The sequence below is a fragment of the Eubalaena glacialis genome, chromosome 12 (assembly GCF_028564815.1).
Source record: "Eubalaena glacialis isolate mEubGla1 chromosome 12, mEubGla1.1.hap2.+ XY, whole genome shotgun sequence".
Lineage (NCBI taxonomy): Eukaryota > Metazoa > Chordata > Mammalia > Artiodactyla > Balaenidae > Eubalaena > Eubalaena glacialis.
Window position 1 is genome coordinate 18,856,529 of NC_083727.1, and position 11,217 is coordinate 18,867,745.

Here is an 11,217-nt window from a genome sequence, read left to right on the forward strand (position 1 = left end):
GCTGGGAAGAGTGGTCTTTTTGTCTCTTTGCTGTTCTGACTACTGCCATCCTGTAATGAAGCCCTTTTAGAGTCTAAGTTATATGCTGAGAATAGTGAAGAAAAAAGGCTGAAACCTGGATTCTTGATGGCTCCATGGAGCCATCATACCTAACTCTGAGCTGTTTACCTCTAGATTTCTTCTATTTCAGGAAAAAACCCCCACTTCTATTTGATTATGTTATTTTGGAGTATCTCTTATGCAGCTGAACTTAACCCTAACTGATAAAATTTCCAGAGACTAGAGATGGTTTTCAGAGACTAGAGATAAGCATGTGTAAATTCCAGGAAAAATCCTCCAGGGCACATTCAATAACAATAATTCTTGCTAAATTACCTTAATTTTTTTGGACGTTGTTATCAGATTAGTAGCTTTTATTTAAGAACCAACATTTTGGGAAGACTTACTCCTTGCTGGATGCTGTTTTAAATCCCTTACGTCTATTATCTTTTGTAATCATCACAACAGGTACTTAAAAAAACCCCATATAGCAAACGATAAAACAGAGGCAGAGAGGTTTAAATAACTGATCCAGTGGAACACAGCTGATGGAGACAAGATACAAGCTCAAGGAGTCTGAGTGTAGAGGTCACTATCTTAGTTCATATACTACACTTTGAGGGGAAAGACACAGATAACAAGTGAATTTTAATTTTTTTGTGCATTGGATATAATCTCATAAAAGCAGAGTGGAGAAATGATAGATGGGCATTTTGATAAATTCAAGATGCCCAGCCAATGTCATCCTGGAAGGAAGTGTCTTGGTACTTGTCAAGGTGTCTTAATCCACTTCTGTTTAAGAATTTTATTAATGGCTGAGGACACATCAGGTCTATTTATCAAATGTGCAAGAACTAGAATAAGTTTAGCCTGGAAAGGAGAAGACTCACGGAAACATGGGCGGCCTCATCAAATACTTATTCTATAATTTTAGAGCTTTAGCAGCCTCCAAAATCACTAATGCCTTTCAGGAATAGTGGGAATGCAAAGTGGTACGAGACCTATGGAGACACTATTTTGCAATACTGCAATATTTGACAATATTCTGATAAGTTGCATATGCATTTACCCTTTGACCCAGAAACTCCACTTCTACATTACTAAAAAGATACACTGGTGAAAAAAAAGAAACAAATATAAGAGCACAAATTCACAAAGCTATCCTTTGTACACTAATTACATATAACCTATTTTATTTAAGAAATAAAATTCTAAGGAAAAAATAAAAGTTAGATGGACAGGGGAATCTGTAGATTAAAAGAGACTTAACCAATTGCAATGATAGGCTCTCATTTGCATCGTGATTCAAACAAGCAGAAAGAGAGAGAGAGAAAGAGAGAGAGAGAGAGAGGATGCACATGTTGGAGGAATGTGAGCACTGCCTGTATAGTTTAAGATATTTAGGAATTATTTGTTGTTACAAAGTCACAGTCCTTATATTTTAGAGAAACTGTGAATCATTATGGATAGTTTTATATGATACCTGGGATATGCTTCGATACAAATCCAGGAAAGAGGGAAACTGGGTGAGGATAAAGACGAAATAAGATTGATCACAAGTTGGTATATTTACAGCTGGGTATTGATTACAAGGGCATTCATTATTCTATTACATCAACTCGTGTACATGTTTGAAAATTTTCATAATACGAAAGTAAAAGTTAAACCTATCTCTCAATTTTAAATAAAATATTTTAATTTGCTAAAAAATTTTTCCGCTTGAAATGTACAGATGCAGATCTTTAAAAAAGAAACTTACCAAGAAGGAAAAAAAAAAATCAATAGTAAAAGGGTAATTGAATTTAAGCACAGGTTTCACGTTTGATTTGCAGCAGAGCTAAGGAGCAAATTTGGGACTCTGGAAACTCACTCCAGTGCTCTTTTTATGTTATGATTGACGTTCAGTCAATGGGCAATGATGTTGAAGGGAGCACACTGTTTGCTGAGTCGCTAGAGGGGAAGCAAGCAAAGTGATACAAAGGTATATTTTGACTCAAAATAACAAAAACTTTTCCTCCAGTTGAGGCCATTGAGAGCATAATAGCTTTTCTCGAGGTTTTGGATGAATCCAGGTTTGGATGAATTCATCCAGCTCTGGATGAATACACAGGTTGAGACTTGATGGCCACCTGATAGGGATGTTGTAAAGAGAATTCCTGTATCAGCTTGGAGGCTGCACTAGAGGAACTTGAAGCTCCCTTCCTACTCAATGATGCCATAATTCTATAATGAGATGATCCTTCTTGTTTCGACACATAACTCATAACTCTTGCTGGAGGGCTGGCATGTGCCATGGGAAGCATTGGCACCTGATTTGAAAGAAAAACACTTGATTTGCAGATACAGACTGATGCAGTCCTTCACAAACCAAAAATTTAAAGACTCAAATTATTAATGTTAAATAATTCCAGTTTTAGTAGTTTGGGGTTTAATACTTATATTGAATTCCTAGAAGGTGTAAGGTGTTTGGCCATAGACTATAAAGGCCCTGATCCAAGTGCTGAGTGCCCGAATGTGTTTGATACCTCCAGCTTCTCCTCCTCCCTCACATGAGCTGTTTTTCCTGTATGGAAGTCTGCTCCTAGACAAAGTTCTGTTACCCACCTCTAGAGCTAAGTGTGAGCTTAAAGCAACATGTCACCATTCCCAACCATTTTTAAGCTTTATTTCTAACCAGAATAAAAAGATTTATTAAAAAAAAATAATTCCTGAGAAATCAGAAATGAAAGAGGAGATATTAAGATATTACCACTGATACCACAGAAATACAAAGGATCATAAGAGACTGCTATGAACAATTATACTCCAACAAATTAAACAACCTAGAAGAAATGGATAATTTCCTAGAAATCTACAAGCTACCAAGACTGAATAATGATGAAATAGAAAATCTGAACAGAATGATGACTAGTAAAGAGATTGAATCTGTAATTAAAAACCTCCCAATAGGGACTTCCCTGGTGGCACAGTGGTTAAGAATCCACTTGCCAATGCAGGGGACACAGGTTTGATCCCTGGTCCATGAAGATCCCACGTGCCCCGGAGCAACTAAGCCCATGTGCCACAACTACAGAGCCTGTGCTCTAGAGCCTGCGAGCCACAACTACTGAGCCTATGTGCCACAACTGCTGAAGCCTGCACGCTCTAGGGTCCGCATGCCACAACTACTGAGCCCGTGTGCTGCAACTACTGAAGCCTGTGTGCCTAGAGCCCATGCCCTGCAACAAGAGAAACCACTGCAATGAGAAGCCCACACACTGCAACGAAGAGTAGCCCCTGCTCGCTGCAACTAGAGAAAGCCCACACACAGCAATGAACACCCAACGCAGCCAAAAAAAAAATTAAAATTAAAATTAAAAATTAAAAAAAAAAAAAAAAACCTCCTAGCAAACAAAAGTCCAGGACAGAATGGCTTCACTGGTGAGTTCTACCAAACATTCAAAGAAGAATTAATAACAATTCTTCTCAAACTCTTCCAAAAAATAAAATAGGAAGGAGCACTTCCAAACTCATTTTACGAGGCCAGCATTACCCTGATACCAACCAGACAAAGATATCACATAAAAAGAAAATTACAGTTCAATATTCCTAATGAACATAGATGTAAAATTCCTCAACAAAATGTTAGCAAACAGAATTCAACAATACAGTAAAAGGATCATACACCATGACCAAGTGAGATTTATTCTGGGGATGCAAGGATAGTTCAACATCCACAAATCAGTCAGTGTGATACACCACATTAACAAAATGAAGGCTAAAAATTATATGATCATCTCAAAAGATGCAGAAAAAGCTTTTGACAAAATTCAATATCTATTTATGATAAAAACTCTCAACAAAATGAGTATAGAGAGAGCATACCTCAACATAATAAAAGCCATATATGACAAGCCCATAGCTAACATTATACTCAATGGTGAAAATCTGAAAGCTTTTCCTCTAAGATCAGGAACAAGACAAGGATGTCTACTCCCACCACTTTTATTCAACACAGTATTGGAAATCCTAGCCAGAGCAATTAGGCAAGAAAAAGAAATAAAAGTCATCTAAATTGGAAAGGAAGAAGTTAAACTGTCACTATTTGCAGATGACATGATATTATATATAGAAAACTCTAAAGACTCCATCAATAAACTATTAGAATTAATAAGCAAATTCAGTAAAGTTATAGGATACAAAATCAGTAGACAAAAATCTGTTGTGTTTCTATACACCAATTACAAACTATCAGAAAAATTAAGAAAGCAATCCCATTTACAATTGCATTAAAAAGATAAAATACCTAAGAATAACTTTAACCAAAGAGGTAAAAGAGGTGTATATTGAAAACTACAAAACATTTATGAAAGAAGTTGAAGAAGACACAAATAAATGGAAGGATTCCATGCTCATGGATTAGATGAATTAATATTGTTGAAATGTCCATACTAGCCAAGGAAATCTACAGATTCAATGCAATTCCTATCAAAATTCCAATGGCGTTTTTCACAGAATTAGAACAAACAATCCTAAAAATTTTATGGAACCACAGAAGACCCTGAATAGCCAAGGCAATCTTGAGAAAGATGAACAAAACTGGAGGCATCACACTCCCTGATTTCAAACTATATTATAAAGCTATAGTAACTATAAACAGTATTGTATTGGCATAAAAACAGACACATAGATCAGTGGAACAGAATAGAGAGACCAGAAATAAATCCATGCATATATGGTCAATTATTTTATGACAAATTACAAGAATATACAGTGGGGAAAGGACAGTCTCTTCAATAAATGGTGTTGGGAAGAATGGACAGTCACATGCAATAGCATGAAACTGAACCAGTATTTTATACCATACAGAAAAATTTACTCAAAATGGATTAAAGACTTGAACGTAAGACCTGAAGCCATAAAACTTCTAGAAGAAAACATAGGTTGTAAACTCTTAGACACAGGTCTTGGTGATGATTTTTTGAATCTAACACCAAAAGCAAAAGCAACAAAAGCAAAAATAAACAAGTGCAAGTACATCCAACTAAAGAGCTTCTGCACAGTAAAGGAAACCATCAACAAAATGAAAAGGCAACTAATGAATGGGAGAAAATTATTACAAATCATATATCTATTTAGGACTAATATCCTAAATATATTAAAAAACAAAACAAACAAAAAAAACCCCTTACACAGTTCAATAGCAAAAAACGCCAAACAATCTGATTAAAAAAATGGGCAGAAGATCTGAATAGACATTTTTCCAAAGAAGACATACAGATGGCCAATGGGTACATGAAAAGATTCTCAACATCACTAATCATCAGAGAAATACAAATCAAAACCACCATGGGTTATCACCTCACACCTGTTAGAATGACTATTATCAAAATGACAAGAAATGACAGGTGTTGGAAAGGGTGTAGAGAAGAGGAAACCCTTGTGCACTGTTGGTGGGAATGCATACTGGTGCAGCCACTATGGAAAACATTAGTGAGAATCCTCAAAAAATTAAAAATATATAGAACTCCAATAAGATCCACGAATTCCACTTTTGGGTATTTACCTAAAGAAAATGAAAACACTAACTCAAAAAGATATATGTACCCCCATGTTCATTGCTTCCAAGATATGGAAGCTACCTGAGTGTTCATCGATAAATGAGTGGATAAAGAAGATATGGGATATATATATATATATATATATATATATATATATATATATACACACACAATGGAATATTATTCAACCATTAAAAAATAAATCTTGCCATTTGCGGCAACATGGATGGATCTAGAGTGTATTATATTATGCTAAGTGAAATAAGTCAGACGAAGGCAAATACTGTATGATCTCTCTTATGTATAGAATCTAAAACAGTAAACAAACAAAAAAACACAAAGACACCAAAGATCATAGATACAGAGGACTGATTGGTGGTTGCCAAAAGTGAAGGGTGGGAAGTGAGACAAATGGGTGAACTTTTTTTTTTTTTTTTAGTTTAAATAAATTGAATAAAAAATTTAAATAATAATAATAATAAAAGAATTCCTAGTGTCAACAAATAAACAGGGTGAGGGTTGAGGTGGGTGTTCTGAAATGACACAGTAACCAATAACCAATGACACAGAACACAATAACCAATCCAGCTATTCTGGTGATTCCAAAGAGAGACTAGCCATGTGGTCTGTATCAGAGACGGTCAGGAGCCCTGCTGCTCAGGCTGAAGGTGACCGCCATCCAGGACCTCAGAGTTAGCCTTGCAATGAATGGTTCAAGAAAAATAAGGTGCTAGACTTCCAAAGATCTGCAAGGGAGTCCATTCTGTCCCTGTGATGCTATTAGCGTCTCTCTCTCTCTCTTTCTAGTTGTCAGTGACATGAATCTCAGCTCCATTCTACATGGATTATTGCTGATCTAATTCTAACAGCCCTAAGATTTCAAGAGATAGATATAAACACCAGTTGGATATTACAAGAAAATCGGATTGTTCTGCAGTGAGTGAGATATGGAAAGGCCTTTTCCCAACCAAGCAGTAGACAGAATTGTCATAGTAAGTTGTGTTTGAAATAAAACGGTTCATAGATCTGAGGTGACACTGCCTTTTGTAAAGTGTGAAATTGGTCCTTCTGTTGGGCAGAAAGAGGATCAAAAAAGGAAAAAGAAAAAAGAACACAAATAGTTTACTCTCTATTTATTATGTTATGATCTGCCTCAATTCACAAATATCTACCTATACCTGTATCTAGAGCGATAAGATTCTTTAAAAGGCTACATATTTACTATGTTTTCATGCTTGGTCCAGAGCAAATCTGGTTTGAACCCGCAGATAAATTATCCCCCGCTCTAGAATGCTATAGGGTTGACTTTAAATAGGCACCTGCTAGATTTCCAACATGATAGATGAAAGTATCCTTCATCCATTAATCAATTATATCTCCTCTTTTACACTTCAGTCCATACATTAATGCACCCTTGACACTGTTTTTCACTTCATTCTTCCATCTTCCTTAATCATTTCGGTGCGCAACTCACTTGCTTCTTCTGCCACGTCTGCCAACATCCTTGGCATCCCAGTCAAGTTCATGACCATTTTGGCACCCTACACATAACACTTTTTATTGAAGTTTTTACACATATATTTTTATGCCTCTGAACACTGTAACTTTAACCAACTTTACATTTCCCATACGGAGACCATAATGTTACACTGCAAAAATGTGGGTGTAACCAATATTTGCTATGCCCCAACGTGTGTGGGGACAGCTTTTATCTGAGATTCACCCTTCTCACCATCCCTGTCATCTTTAATCTTCTGTAGAGTCTAGCATCTATCAAGGCTATGATGGTAGAAGAGGGCTTTTAAAATGTAATCAGGCTGAAAAATAAATGCACTTCTATTTTAGGAAAAATTCATGAGAAAACTGGCAGGAAGCTCATCTTAGTGCAAAATATCTGCTTATTCCTTTGTCTCTGCTCTATAGGCCAGATCACTTCAAGGGACCCGCCCTCTTTGCCAATCTCCCAGCTTTCAAAGGCCTCTGTCCAGCAGTGGATCAAACACCTAGTAACTCACCCAGGGGCAGAGGTAAGTGGAGACAGCCGTGATTGCTATTTACTCATTTGTTTTTGAAAGGCTATAAAGGGGCTGCAGGAAAGGGTATGCAGGTCGAAGATTGGGGGTGTTCTCTATCCAAAAATGGGGCTCACGAATGCCCTATGACCATGGACGGAGCTAGAGGGCAGGTTGGAATAGGTGAGAGAAGTTATTTCCAAATCACCATCATCTTGTGGACTTTGAATGTATTATTAAATATTATTAAAGATCCTCTAGGATTCCACGTTAACATTTAGCCAGCTAACAGTTAAATCTTTAAGTCCCATAGCAAGTGGTTAGTGTTGGTGTTTTACTTAGGAATGGCACAATCTCAAGGTCTAGGTGAAGTACAGCTTTGGACTGGAGAAGGAAAAGGAGTTATTTCCAGAAGAAGGTGCTAAAAGCAGGGCTCTAGGCCAATTTGTTGAAAGCCAATTTACTAAAATTAACTTCATGAATGACCAATTTCCTGACTCATGAGGGTTTTGTTTGTAAGTTTTAGTATAGTTCCTGCCGTTACCTCTGCCTCTTCTCGCTCCTGCCTCTGAACTTGACCCTGCCTCTCTAACAAAGGAGCCTGGGCAAACCTCTGAGACGGGGCAAGGGAAAGCACAGGACGATGATGAAACTAAAACTTTTTAAACATTCCCCGAAATTTTGCAAATTGGGCATTTGGCAAATTGTTTTGGGCAAATTGTTTTTCAGTGTAAATCGGTGGTTCAGTAAATTAACTTGCTTCCCCAAAGCAGAGCTATTTCTTAATTGTCCCTCTCTTTCCTAATACGGGCTCCTGTCTCTTTCACACTCAGTTAAAATAAGGAGGGATGAGATCTGTGAAGACATGCACACCCAGCTATGCATGCCATAAGATGACACGAGTATACCTGGGTGTACAAACCAGTTATAAAATCTGAGTCTCAAGGTGAAGAAAGACTTCTCAAAGGTCATCCCTTTCCCCACTGCTACAATCTTGCCTTATTGTGAGGCAGCTTAGAAGCAAAAATCACCAGAATTCTTGTGTTTAGTCTTTCTGACCACGGTGGGTTTTTAGTTATTAAAGTTGAATAATCAAATTTAAGAATTATCCCAACCTGTATCCCCAGGCACAGTCCCTCTCTGATTTTCTTGGCTGTGAATCTTTCCCACTAAGTGTCCTGAGTCTCTATAAAAGCATCCGTCTATTCAAGGTCATTGTTCCCTCAAGTCTCAAATGTCTTAAATGCCAGTGTCTCCCACTGCATGTTCCTTGTTTCTTCGGCTGCTACACATTCTTATCTTTTATTGCTTCCATCAGAATCTAAGTCTGTTGGAAAGGTCCTTAAAGGAAATCTGAGAAATTCAAAAGAAAATGGCAGAGGAATACAAATTAGAAAAACAATGATATACTACCTGTAACCTGTAAAACTGGCAAAGCATACAAAAAGGAACTACACCCGTGTTGGCTCATAATTGTCGGTGAAAATACAAATTGGCACCATGTTTCCAGAAGGGCATTTGCAAACACACTGAGTATCTTAAAATATCCACTGACCTTCAATTTCTCTTCTAGGATTTTTCCTAAGGAAATACAAATGTATATAAAGATTATTATCCCAGTGATATGTACTATTATAAAAAATAGAAATAGCTTTAATGTCCATCCCTATGGGATTAACTGAACATATTATGCTACATTTATATATGATAAAGAATATTATGCACGTATTAAAAATGATCACAATATATTAAATGAGGAAAACAATAGATTTTTAACTGGTACATTTAATATCATAATGCTTTGTAGGATAGCATATACACCGTTAGAAAAAAAAGGCCATTAGTTCACACACTAAATTAAATGACAGCATTCATCTCTAGGTTAAGTGATTATGGGTGAATTTTATTCCCTTTATTTCTAGATCTATATTTTCCAAATTTTCTACAATTAACATGTTTTCAACGAAGTAAGCTTAGTTTTGACCTCTTACGTATTTTTCTTTCAAAAATAATTTCATGGTTTTCCTTTATGACATAATTAAGAAAGGAAAGAGGTTAAAAAGTTAGTTCTAGTTCCCTACCAGAAGGAACTACACAATACCTTTCTCTCCCTTTTAACCAGTATCTTTCTTTAGAATACGGTATCAAAAAAGATCGTGGACACATTGGAGGGAAATTAAAAACAAAATACACGCATACAAACACACACACAAACACACACACACCTTAAACGGTAAAATAGCAGCAAGATGCAGCTGATTTCAAAAGAGGGAAATCAAACGATATTCAGTTTCCTATTCCTTCTCTAAACTCAAGCTCCCTGATAAGTCCAGTACATTTGGGAAGGGATATATTTCCTCCCTCCCTCTCTCCCTTTTCAAAACAAGCTGTATTTAACGCAGCAGCAAGGCATGAAATATGGCGCTGGTAGGACCCCTGGCTGCAGGATGAGGGGATAGAAAACGCAGAGCAGGAAATTGCTGCACAGTGCACGTCAAGCACCGCGCTCCTCGGTGAGGGCACATAGGAGCTGCTCAGGGAAAGGTGCCTATTATAAATATTATCATTTGGTCTAAAAAAGAAAAGGAAAGAAAAATCAGGACAGCCCTCTTTGGAAAACAAACAGGAGCACTGAGCTAGTGTCACCGGTTCACAGGCAGCTGACATCTGTACGCAGCAGCCAGTTAACCAGAAGAACTACTGAGCCGTTTCCAGGGTCTCACGGGAAGGAGGAAGAGTCCTGAGAGCCCTTCCTCCCCTCTGGGGAAATGGGAGGTTTGGTCCCCAGATGCGCCTCTCTTTCCGGACTGTCACCACCGGCAGGCGGGGCGGTCACCCGGCCGGAGCGTGCGCTCTCGGCGTTGCGTAATCATCCCGGGGCTGCCTCCCGCCCGCGCTCTTGTCGGAGGCGCCCCCTGATGGACAAACAGGAAAACGGCTCTCTCGCTGACATCTCCTTGCCCCAGGCTTTCTCCACCTTTAGTATTTTCTCACTGTGCACGAGAAGGGAATTTTCTGCAGAGAAAGAGAAGCCATGAACCACCCCGCAGCACAAAGCATCCACTGGAGCATTTGTCAGTAGACAGCTTCCGTGGGAGGAAGGGGTCATTTTCAGCAGTTTCCCCATGTGGCTCAGGTTCTTGCCTTAAGCCTGTACACTAAAGGATGGAGGGGCCAGGCCTCCCTCTGACAGAGCAGAGAAGGGGCCAGGCAGGATTTCTTAGTGTCTGGGGGAACCTGAGGGGGCGAGTTTACAGCCTTCTCTTGACTTTTTTTTTTTTTTTTAACATCTTTATTAGAGTATAATTGCTTTATAATGGTGTGTTAGTTTCTGCTTTATAACAAAGTGAATCAGTTATACATACACATATGTCCCCATGTCTCTTCCCTCTTGCGTCTCCGTCCCTCCCACCCTCCCTATCTCACCCCTCTAGGTGGTCACAAAGCACCGAGCTGACCTCCCTGTGCTATGCAGCTGCTTCCCACTAGCTAGCTATTTTACATTTGGTAGTGTATATATGTCCATGCCACTCTCTCACTTTGTCCCAGCTTACCCTTCCCCCTCCCCGTATCCTCAAGTCCATTCTCTAGTAGGTCTGCATCTTTATTCCCGTCTTGCCCCTAGG

General features: G+C 38.3%; 1 long non-coding RNA gene across 2 annotated transcripts in view; it reads left to right on the forward strand.

Moving 5' to 3' along the window:
• The window catches only part of LOC133101927 (uncharacterized), a 337,779-nt gene extending 330,258 nt beyond the window's left edge, over positions 1 to 7,521 (forward strand). For both annotated transcript variants that reach the window (XR_009702790.1, XR_009702792.1), the window contains exon 5: positions 7,503 to 7,521. This is a non-coding gene — a long non-coding RNA (uncharacterized LOC133101927). The remainder of the gene's footprint in view (positions 1 to 7,502) is intronic.
• Positions 7,522 to 11,217: the final 3,696 nt, after the last annotated feature.